Source organism: Dasypus novemcinctus, chromosome 1 (genome assembly GCF_030445035.2).
Source record: "Dasypus novemcinctus isolate mDasNov1 chromosome 1, mDasNov1.1.hap2, whole genome shotgun sequence".
Classification (NCBI taxonomy): Eukaryota; Metazoa; Chordata; class Mammalia; order Cingulata; family Dasypodidae; genus Dasypus; species Dasypus novemcinctus.
In genome coordinates, this window is record NC_080673.1 from 68389490 (window position 1) to 68402082 (window position 12593).

At 39.0% G+C, this 12593-nt stretch overlaps 1 protein-coding gene and 1 pseudogene across 3 annotated transcripts in view; both read left to right on the forward strand.

Moving 5' to 3' along the window:
* The window catches only part of MFSD8 (major facilitator superfamily domain containing 8), a 67638-nt gene that overhangs the window by 5141 nt on the left and 49904 nt on the right, over positions 1-12593 (forward strand). The gene's annotated exons all lie outside the window — the stretch shown is intronic.
* LOC139440078 (serine/threonine/tyrosine-interacting protein pseudogene) lies at positions 3470-4570 on the forward strand (annotated as a pseudogene).

Here is a 12593-nt window from a genome sequence, read left to right on the forward strand (position 1 = left end):
TTCAAATAATTAGCAGTAGTGCTAATTATATTCACAATGTTGTGCTGCTGTTACCACCATTCATTACCAAAACTTTTCCAGCAGCTTTCTGTTCTTCCCTGTTCAACAAACAGACACATCTTGTGTAGTGCCAGCCACATTCCTGAGACACAATGGTGACGATCGGAATAAACAGATTTGGCCATATTGGGCACTTAGTCAACAAGAACTGCTTTTAACTTTGGCAAATTGGAAGTTGTCACTGTCACTGACCCCATCAGTGACCTCAACTGCATGACCTACATGTTCCACCCATGGCAAGTTCAAAGGCACCATCAAGGCTGACTATGGGAATCTTGTCATCAATGGGAGGGCCATCTCTTATCTTCCTGGAGCGAGATCCCAACATCAAATGAGGTGATGCTTGTGCTGAATATATTGTGGAGTCCACTGGTATCTTCACTATCTTGAAGGAGGTTGGGGCCTACTTCAAAGGTGGTGCCAAAAGAGTCATCATCTCTGCTACTTCTGCCTACGCCCCCATGTTTGTGATGGACATGAAGCAAGACTGTCAGCAAGGCTTCCTGCACCACTAACTGCCTGGCTTCCCTGGCCAAGGTCATCCATAACAACTTTGGCACTGTAGAAGGACTAATGACCACAATCCATACCATCAGTGCCACCCGAAAGACTGTGGGAAGCTGTAGTATGATGGCTGTGGGACAACCCACAGCATCATCCCTGCATCTACCACACCTGTCAGGTGATGGATAAGGTCATCCCTGAGCTGAATGGGAAATTTGCTGGCATGGCCTTCCATCCCTGAACTCAACCGCCTTCTTCAGTAATGAGTCCATTGTGGATCTAAACTCTCTGGAGAAAGCAGACAAATATAATGATCAAAAAGGTGGTGAAGAAGCATCAGAGGCCCCCCTAAAGGGAATCCTGGACTACACTGAGAACCAGGTTGTCTCCTCTAACTTTAACATGACGTCCACTCTTCCACTTTTGATGTTGGAGCTAGTATTGCCTTTGTCTAACTCATTTCCTGGTTTAACAGTAAATTTGGCTATAGCAACAGGGTGGTGGACCTTATGGTCCACATGGCCTTCAAGGAGTAAGAGCCCCCTGGAGCACCAGACCAAGCAGTAGCACAAGAGAAAGAGAGATGCAGTCAGGTACTAGGGAGTCCTTTCTACAACATAATCCCCAAATACTAGAATTGTCCATCCTCTACAGAATCCATTCCAGATCCTCTGAAGAAGGGGAGGAGCTTAGAGCACCCTAACTTGTCATGTACCATCAATATACTACACTGTACCCAGCCCCCCACACATATACACACAAAACATATCCGTCAGACCAAGCAGAACTCTATCAAGTATTAACTCCCCATTCCCTGCCAGTAATGTGGCCCAAGCTAACCTGTATTCTAATTTCTGTCTCTGTGAATTTGCTTATTCCGATCATTTAATATCACAGAGTTTATACAGTATTTTTCCCTTTGTGCTTGACTTACTTCACTCAGCATGGTATCTTCAAGATTCATCCATGTTTTCACATGTATCAGAACTTCATTTATTCTAATGACTGAATAATACTCCAATGTTTATATACCACATTTGTTTATCCATTTATCTGTTGATGGACACTGGGCTTCCATCTTTTGTGAATTGTGAAAAACAGGGCTATGAACATCAATGTACAAATATCTGCTTGAGTTTCTGCTTTCAGTTCTTTTGACATATACCTGGAAGTGTGATTACCAGGTCATATGGTGTAGTAGTTTGATATAATTGATGAATTCCAAAAAGAAGTATTGGATTATGCTTGTAATCTGATCTGTATCTGGGCATGATTGAGTTATGATTAGGGCATTGCGTGCCCATTCCTTGGTGGGTAGGAACTCACAGATAAAAAGCATGGTGAAGGACAGAGTTGGAGATTTTCTGATGTTCGAGTTTGATGCTGAAGACCCGGGAAGTCAGTACACAGAGGAAATAACAGCCAGCCCCAGGAAGGAAGGAACCTTGAAGCCAGAGTAAAGCAAGCCCCAGGAACGTAGGAACCCAGGAAGCCTGAACCCTCACAGATGTTGGCAGCCATCTTGCTCCAAATAGACTTTGGTGAGGGAAGTAACTTATGCTTTATGGCCTGGTTTCTGTAGGCTCCAACCCCAAATAAATACCCTTCATAAAAACCAGCCAATTTCTGGTATTTTGCATCAGCACCCCTTTGGCTGACTAATACATATGGTAATTCTTACTTAATTTTCTGAGGAAACAGCAATCTGTTTTCCATAGCAGCTGCACCATTTTACATTCCCATCAACAATGAATGAGTTTCTCCACATCCTCTCTAACACTTGTTTTCCTTTTTTTTTTTTTTTTTTTTTTTTTAGTTAATACTAGCCATCTGTTTGGGTGCGGAATGGTTAATTCATTGTGGTTTTTCTTTTTTTTAAGATTTATTTATTTATTTATTTATTTCTCTCCCCTCCCCCCCTCACCCCCACCCCGTTTGTCTGTTCTCTGTGTCTATTTTGCTGCATCTTCTTTATCCACTTCTGTTGTTGTCAGCGACATGGGAATCTGTGTTTCTTTTTGTTGCATCATCTTGTTGTGTCAGCTCTCCATGTGTGCGGCAACATTCCTGGGCAGGCTGCTCTTTCTTTAGCACTGGGCGGCTCTCCTTCCAGGGCGCACTCCTTGCACGTGGGGATCCCCTATGAGGGGGACACCCCTGCGTGTCAGGGCAATCCTTGCACACATCAGCACTGCTCATGGGCCAGCTCCACACGGGTCAAGGAGGCCCGGGGTTTGAACCGTGGACCTCCCATGTGGTAGACAGATGCCCTAACCACTGGGCCAAGTTCACCGCCCTACTTCATTGTGGTTTTGATTTCCATTTTCCTAATGGCTAATGATGTTGAGCATGTTTTCATGTGCTTATTGACATATCTTCTTTGGAGAAATGTCTATTCAAGTCTTTTGCCCATTTTTTAATTGGGACATTTGTATTTTTGCTGTTGACTTGTAGATTTTCTTATATATTCTGGATGTTAAACTTTATTAGATATATATGTGGTTTCCAAATTTTTTTTCCTATAAGTTGCTTTTTAATTTCTTGATGAAACCATTTGTTGCACAAAAGTTTTTTTTTATTTTGATGATGTCCCACTTATCTATTTCTTCTTTTGTTGCTCATGGTTTTGGTATACGGTCTAAGAAGCCATTGCCTAACACAAGGTCCTAAGATGCTTCCCTATGTTTTCTATAAAAGTCCTGGGACTAGTTCTTATATTTAGGTCTTTGATTAATTTTGAGTTAATTTTTCTATATGGTGTATGGTAGGAGTCCATGTTCATTCTTTGCCCAAGGTGTTCTGGGTATATCAAGGAGCTGTATGGAATAACAGCTTCCCACCAAACTGAGAGGTATCTTTCAGACCAAAGAATGACTCAGGGAAGTCAAGCTTGGTGAGTAAATGGGTGTTTATTAGGAGGTTTACCTTGGGTCCTTATCCTCAGGGGCTGGGAGGAAAGACAACAGTTCTGAGCTCCATCACCTGCACCTCATCACAAAATGAGAAGGGTCTTTTAAAATGCATGTTTATGTACAGATGGGGAAAGTATGTGAGGGGCAGCAAGACTTCTACAGAATGCAGTTTTTGTGCTGGAGCCTGGGCCACCTATGGGTGTGGAGACATTAGGAGAAGCAGACAGCAGCAGCATGGCGGCCAAGTAGAAGCCACTCAACCGTCCCACCCGCCAATCCTCCAATCCACAGGTTCTGCATTACACCACCACTGCCTGCCCCAAGGACAAACCAGCCTGGTAACTTGCCCTCGCACCTCATCCACCAGCCTGCAAGCCAGAACCATGGAGAATGTGAAGCTGGAGGTCCCCACCTTTCCACGGTGCAAAGAAGATGCCGAGCAGTGGACCTTTCCTGTGAGACAAGAGATGCAGGAAATTCTACCTGATTTGAGGCTCATATTTATCTGCTATAAAAAGCAAGCTACCTTTACTACAGAAACATGAACTAACCCATATAATATGCATTTGACAAAATATTGAAGCAAACTTTATTAAACCAAACTTTCAGCAATTATTTGGATAGTCTTTGATATTGCAGATAATAAATTTGAAAATATAAAATGTTTTTCTCCCCATGACTAAAGAATTTATTGATAGGAGCTTCCAAACTGGGGGAAATATTCTTGTCCATGGAAATTCGGGTATCTCCATGACTGCTATCTTTGTTATTGTGTACATTATGGAAACATTTGGAATGAAGTACAAAGATGTATTTGCTTAAATTCAAGAAAGAAGATTTTGTATTAATCCTAATACAGGATTTGTCCATCACCTTCAGGAGTATGAAGCCATCTACCTAGCAAAATTAACAATACAAATGATGTCACCACTACCGATAGAAAGATCGTTATCTGTCCTCGTACCTCAGGCAGTTTGAAGAGAATACATGAAGATGATTTTACAAACATACAAGTAGTAACTACACAGAATGGCTGGCTGAAGAGCAATATTATAGAAAGTGTTAATTTTTATTTGGAAAGGAGAAAATACTAGAGACAATTAAGAGTGTAAAATGTTAAAAAGCACAAGTTGTTTCTTTTCAATTATGTGTTACTTCCAGACATGTTTCTCTTTAACTTGTTGAGCAGCCTTTTAAGATCTTGGACTTCTGCAATAGATGGTACTGATGGTTTTCTTCCTTTTTTATGTTTGTTTGCTTTTGGTTTTTTGGGTTTTTTTACTTTACAGTTTTATTATAAACCGAGAGTTTTGGACTTGCAAAGACATATTATGCAGTAATGTATTTTTTTTAAGGAGGTACCAGGGATTGAACACAGGACCTCATACATGGGAAGCAGGTATTCAAACACTGAGCTACATCTACTCCCCAATGAGAGTTGGTTTTTCCATTTGTTTGTATGTTTGTTTTTTGGGAGGTACCACGAATTGAACCCAGGACCTCGTACATAGGAAGCAAGCCCTCAACTACTTAAGCTACATCCATTCCCCAACAATAATGCACTTTTTGTACTTGAAATTTGTTTGTGTGATATAAAGTTATTATTCTAAACAAAATGCAAGTTGGGAGGATTTGTTTATAGAATCTGGGTAATTTATAACAAAAGAATTTACTGAAATTTGCTAAGAATTCTTTTTTTGTTATATATTGCATTTTAAATATAATTTTACAGTTCAGTTTTATGATGGAGGCTCTGACAGAAGCAGTAACATTTGGAGAAAAGGCAGTGGTCACTGGGACATGGAGACTGGTGATTGCAGGCAGAAAGTTTATTGGGAAGCTCTCCCAGTGGAGGGGGACTGAAGAATAGGCTTCATTTTGCCCCTGGAAAGGGAGGATTTGAACTTATAGAGTACATTCCTAGGCCAGAAAATGATAGTGGGTGGGAGGGGGTTGAAGGTCCAAGTGAGATACAGGGACCAATAGAAAGCCCTAGAGGTGAAAATTTTCCCTTGTATGGCTAGAGGGAATTATGTTTTCTTGGCATTCTGGAGGGGGTGAAGGTCTTTATCTCACTTTGCTCCCATTTCCGTGTGGTTTCTTTGTTCCACCTCTGGGGAAGTGCCATGCTTTCAGACACATAAGCTATGGGAGGTGGGGGCTTGTCTTTCCTCAATGCATGTCAGGGGAGCTGAGTCACAGCTTGTTAATTACTGCAAACCTAGTGAGGGGGGACATCTAACAGTAACACAGTGTAAGAATCTGCCACATATATCTCTTTTAGTATAATTCAATACTTTAAATGTCCTTTTATTTTTCTAAGCACTCAGATATTTCCTATCAACTTTCAACTACTTAACTTTTTGAGCTGAATATTAATTGGAGAGAGGGGATGTTTGTGCTTCTTCTGAGTTTAGAAATAATGTCAAAAAATATTAAGCATGTCCTTTTTAATAAAATATGAGGTTTCTAATTGTTTTATTACCATGGTAATTCAAGTGAATTAGAAGTATTTAACTGCAGTCTTGAATTATAAAGTTGGGATGTATATCTCAAGATCTCAAATTGATGTAAATAAGCAGTTACCTGACAAATTTCTTCTTTAATGACTGGATGAATCTATAATTCCATAAAAACTTTAGCTTCAGGAACAACCAGCAAGATGGTGGCAGAGGAAGGAGGTCCTAAAGTCAGCTTCTGCTACAGAGCAGTTAGTAAATACCCAGAGCTATCTGGAGCTAGCTGAAGCACTTGTTTGGGCACTCCAGGAGACCAGAAGAGCATCCTGCCACATTCTTTAAGGAATGGAAGGAAGAGACTGCCCATCTGCAGAGAAGACTTGTAAGAATGCTCCATGCCCCAGAGGCCAGTGCCCACCTCCACTGGAGGCACAACCTGCCTCAGGAGCTGTTCCACAGCTGGAATTGAAAGTTCTGCTTCCAAAAACAGGGAAGAGAGAGACAGTTGGGCACCAGCTTAAGCTACTGATGAATAAATTCAGTGGGCTAAAGGATAATCCTGAGAACAGGTTAAGTTTGAGTCAGTCCAAGTCAGAAAGAGGCTGGTAGTTGCCATCTTAACTCCTGGCATGAGGGGTAGCGGGGCAGACTGAAATCACAGAACTCCTGGGTACTGGCTTCTTTCCATCCAGATCAGATCGCAGCTCTAGCCTAGGCCCCAGCCCCACCTACAACAGGGAGGAAGCTGGGGGGACCTGCACCAGCCTCTCCGGGAAATTACTGGCCAAGCAGCAGAGGCAGGTGATTATCCTACTTTAGCAGCACAAGCTGCCCCAGGAGCTATTCTGTGGATGGAATTTGAAGATCCATTTCCTAAAAACAGTAGAGGAGGAGATGGTTTGCCACCGATTCCAGCTACTGGTCATGGATTTGACTGGCTAGAATATAACCCTAAGAACAGCTAAAGTTTGAACTTGTCCAGGTTGGAAAGTTGGTCAAGTTTTGACTCCACCTCCAGCATGAAGGGATGCAGAGCTGATTGAAAATCACAGTGATGGTAGGAACTGATTTCTTTCACCCAGATCAGCCTGCAGCCCCAGCCTAGACATCAGCCCACATCTGGCAAGAAGGAGGCTGGCAGGCCCTGTACCAGCCTATCCAGGTAACTGCAGGTATCTTTGGCTGGCACAAACTGAATACTCAGAAGTCTACTGGGGCAAATGTGGTAATCTTGGACCGGCACTGCATAGATTACTGCCCACATCTGCAGCTCCATCCCCATCCCAGGCAGGAGAGAAAAGGGCATGAAGCTTCATCAGTCTCTCTGAGCAACTAGAGTCTAGACCTGCATGACTTGGATTATTCCACACAGCAGTGACTCTGGCCTTACCTCTGGCAAAGGAGAAAGTTGGGAGAAGCTTCATCAGTCCCTGGGGTGATGAGGGCAGCTTGAGCTGCCACAGCTTACAGTACCAACTACATGCTTGGTTCCTACTGCACAACCAGCAAGGAAAAAATGGCAGGAAGCCCTAAATTAAAGAGAAAAACTGTACCCAGAATAAATACTCTAGTAAGCCACGTGCCAATACACAAACATAAAATTAAAATCCACACCAAGAAACAGGAAGATATGGCCCAGTTAAAGGAACAAGATAAGCCTCCAGATGACATAAAGGAGTTGAGACAACTAATCATAGATGTTCAAACAAATCTTAATAAATTCAAAGAGATGGCTAAAGAGATCAAGGATATTAAGAAGACATTGGATGAACACAAAGAAGAATTTGAAAGCATACATAGAAAAATAGCAGATCTTATGGGAATTAAAGGTGCAATCAATGAAATTTTAAAAACATTGGAATCATATAATAGCAGATTTGAAGAGGCAGAAGAAAGGAATGGTGAGCTTGAAGAAATGGCCTCTGAAAGTGAACATACAAAAGAACAGATGAAGAAAAGAATGGAAAAAATTGAAATATGTTTCAGGAAACTAAATGACAGTAAAAGACATGCAAACATACATGTCATGTGTATCCCAGAAGGAGAAGAGAAGGGGAAAGGGGCAGAAGGAATATTTGAAGAAATAATGGTAGAAAATTTCCCAACCGTGTTTAAGGACATAGATATCCATGTCCAAGAAGTATAACATACTCCCATCCATAAAAATCCAAATAGACCAACTCTGAGGCATATACTAATCAGAATGTCAAATGCCAAAGACAAAGAGAGAATTCTGAGAACAGCAAGAGAAAAGCAATGCATAACATATAAGGGATAACCAATAAGATTAAGTGCTGATTTCTCACCAGAAACCATGAATGCAAGAACAGTGGTATGATATATTTAAGACACTAAAAGAGAAAAACTTCCAGCCAAGAATCTTATATCCAGCAAGATTGTCTTTCAAAAATGAGGGTGAGTTCAGAATATTCATCAATAAACAGAGAATTTCTAACCAAGAGACCAGATTTTCAAGAAATTCTATATGGTATGTGTATTAGTCAGCCAAAGGGGTGCTGATGCAAAATACCAGAAATTGGTTGGTTTTTATAAAGGGTATTTATTTGGGGTAGGCCATAAAGCATAAGTTACTTCCCTCACCAAAGTCTGTTTTCACGTGTTGGAGCAAGGTAGCTGCCAACATCTGCGAGGGTTCAGGCTTCCTGGGTTCCTCCCTTCCAGGGTCTTGCATCTCTCTGGGTTCAGGGTTCCTCTCTTCCTGGGGCTCCAACTTGAGGCTTCAGCATCAAACTCCAGCATCAAAACTCCAACATCAGTACCTCTTAACTCTGTCATTTGCCATGTCTTTTATGTGTGAATCCTGACCCACCAAAGGGTGGGGACTCAACGTCCTACTGGCACAAGAGGTTTACATAATTACTTAATCAAGTAAACCTATGAATCCAATATAAACTAATATGCCCAGAGGAAAAGATCAATTTACAAACAATCCAATATTTCTTTTTGGAATTCATCAATAATATCAAATGGCTACATGTGCTAGAGCCTAAAAAGAAAAGAAAGAAGAGGCCTAGAAGAGAGTCTAGAAATGAAGAGTGTATTACTAAAAGTAACTAAAAGTGCCAAAAGAGTAAGGAAAATAAAGTATGACAGATAAAACTCAAATAGTCAGGAATAAACTTAACCAACGATGTAAAGCACTTGTATTTGGAAAACTGCAAGTCAATGTAAAAGAAATCAAAAAAGACCTAAAAAACTGGAAGAACATTCCATGCTCACTGATTGGAAGACTAAATATCATTAAGATGTCAATTCTACTCAAATTGATATACAGATTCAATGCAATCCCTATAAAAAGCCCACCAGTATTTTTTTTTTCATTGAAAACATGTTTATCAAATTTATTTGGAAGAGTAAGTGGTGCTGAATAGCCAGAAACACCTTAAAAAGTAAAAGTAAACTCTCTTCTCTAGGTTTTAAATTATATTACCTAGCTATACTGGTAAAAACAGCATGGTACTGGCATAAAGACAAACTCATAAACCCAATGGAACCAAACTGATGCTTCAGAAACAGACCCTCACATGTATGGTCAAGAGATTTTTTAATACCCTGTCAAACCCACACAACTTGGGCAGAACAGTCCATTCAACAAATGGTGCTGAAAGAACTGGATATCCATAGCCAAAAGAAGGAAGGAGGACCCCTATCTCATACCTTGATCTAAAAATTAACTCAAAATTAATTTAAAAACCTAAAAATAAATGTAATAACCATAAAGCTTCTAGAAGAAATTGTAGGAAAATAGCTTCAAGACCTGGTAGTAGGTGTTGGATTCTTAAAGGAAATAAGAGGAGGACTGAGATAGACTACTGTTTAATGTATGTTTAATGTATGTAGCAGCTTTAATTAGCTTTAATTAGCTTTGCTGTAAAAAAGTGTGGAAATGTATAGAGTGGATGGTAACATAGTAACAGCTAACTTATAAATGGGGATGTAGCTGAAAATGGTAGTCTAGGTATGTAAATGCCAATTAACAGAATGCTAGAGAATATTCTAGGAAGAGAATAGTACAGTAAACCAAGCAGTGGATGAGAATTGTGGTTGATGTTACAGATGCAAGACTGTCCTTTGTTAGCTGTAGCAAATGTATATCACTATTGCAGGGTGGTGGGAATGTGGAGAAGCATGGAAAAGATACAACTGGAGTGACCTATGGACTGTGGTTAACAGTAATAATATAATATTCTTGAATCTATGCCAAAGATGTACTGTGTTGATAATGGGGCAGTGTGGAAAATGTGTGCCAAATGTACACTATGGACATGGTACAATCAGATGATATTATATTATTTGAAACAAATGTCCACCACAGTGTGGTGTGTTGATAGAGGGGTGTTGTTTGGGAATTCTGCATATGTGCATGATTGTTTTACACGTTTACAACTTATGTCATAAAAAATGTATTAAATAATAATACGGTGGATTGGGGGGAAAATACACCAAATATAAGACAAGGATTATAGTAGTAAGATTTTGACTATATTCTTTCATAATTTGTAAGAAATGTCTCATGACAATGCAGGGTGTTGGTGGAGGGTTGATGTATGGGACCCCTATATGATGTTATGCATGTTTGCTTTTTAAGGTCACAACTTTTACTATATAATTATTGTTTATATATGTTCATATATAAATGATATAAAGATAATAATGATAATAGGGGAGTTGGAGGAAAATACTTTGGTTTGTAGTAATATTTTGACAATACTCTTTAATCATTAGTTAAAAAGGTTTAACAACAATGCAAGGTATTAGTGGTAGGGTGAGGTAGGAGAGTCCTGTATGATGTTATATATGTTTGTTTTGTAAGTTCACAACTATTACTGTACACTTATTGTTGTATGTTTATGTATGAGTGATATACTTCAATAAATTTTAAAAAGTAAAAATAACCCCAAAATTTAGCTTCACTTAAATATTTATTTTATATTTGCACATTCAACAGTGCTCCAATTAGGAAATGATAGGAAATATCTGAGAATTATGATAAGATTTTATTTATTTTTTCATTAAAAAAGTAAGTTTCTGGAGTCTCTGAATGCTGGATTTTTTTTTATCCATGCCAGCTAAAAAAAAAAAGAAGGAAGAAAAGAAAAGAAAATCCATTCAAAATATTCAGGTTTACATATTATCTTCCTCTCAAAGAGGAACTGTCATACCTCACAGTTAAAAGTATATTCTATAGATCATTAACATTATACTGAAATGTAATTGCAGTTTACTATGCAGCAAAAATCATTCAATAAGAAAAATAGCCTACAGTGTCTGTTTACCTTTGTAGAGGCGTTTGCTTAATTTACTCTCTTTTTTTGGCAAAGGAGTAATGAATTTATTAAGGAACAAGAAGTACATGGTCAAGGCATGGATCACAGGCATGCTGCAGAATGAGATGCCTTCATTTACTCTTTTAACAAACATTTGTACTTGGATATGTTGCTTAGGTGTATCTAGGAGTGTCGTGGTGCAAGATACTGCTAGCCCAGGCACAAGTAGTAAAATTATTTTGTGATGATTGGTGGTTGTATTAAACTATTGTACTATTATACCTAAAAAAAAGAATGCATTGTTATGGTAGATAACCTTTACAATGTTTCTCAGTAGGGTAGAAGTTACATGTTTATAGTAACTATTTGGGAGATTTATTAATAGCATTTACAGTATAAGACTTACTGATTAGTCAAGAGTTAACAAACATTCATATCCCAAGGCTTGCCTTTTAACTATTTAAGAATGGAATGGTGCTACAACTGGAGGGGGAAAGAAGTGAAATGATTGGGAGAGAAAACGCAAAGTCATCTATGACACATATGGATTTCGACTTTTCCTGGCACCATATTAAAGAGACTATCCTTTCTCCATTGGGTGGATTTGCCTTCTTGTCAAAAATCAAAGAGCCATAGATGTGAGGGTTTATATCTGATCTCTCAATTCAATTCCACTGGTCTATATGTCTGTCCTTGTGCCAGTACCATGCTGTTTTGATTATTTTGAGTTTTAAAATCAGGAGGTATGAGTCCTCCAAATTGGTTCTTTCTTTTTCAATATCATTGTGGCTATATGGGCTCCTAACGATATTTAGTCTTCTAATCCATGAACACAGAATGTTCTTCCATTTCTTTAGATCTGCTTTGATTTCTTTTAGCAATGTTTTGTTGTTTTCCACTTTTAAGTTCTTTTCACCCTTAAATTTACTCCTAGATATTTGATTCTTTTCTTTGCTGTTGTAAATGGCTTTTTTTAAATGATCTCTTTAGATTGTTCATTGCTAGTTATGGAAATGCTACTGATACTTGCATGTCGATCTTGTACCATGCCATGTTGCTGAATATGTTTATTAGCTCTAGTAGCTTTCTTGTGGATTATTCAGGATTTTCTATATATATATGATCAGGTCATCTGCAAATAGGAAAATTTTACTTCTTCCTTTCCAGTTTAGATAAATTTTATTTCATTTTCTTGCCTAATTGCTCTGGCTAGAACTTACAGTAGAATGTTGAATAACAGTGGCAGGAGTGGGTATCCTTGTCTTGTTCCTGATCTTAGAAGGAAAGTTTTTGGTCTTTCACCATTGAATATGACATTAACTGTGAGTTTTTCATATGTGCCCTTTGTCATTTTGAGGAAGTTTCTATTT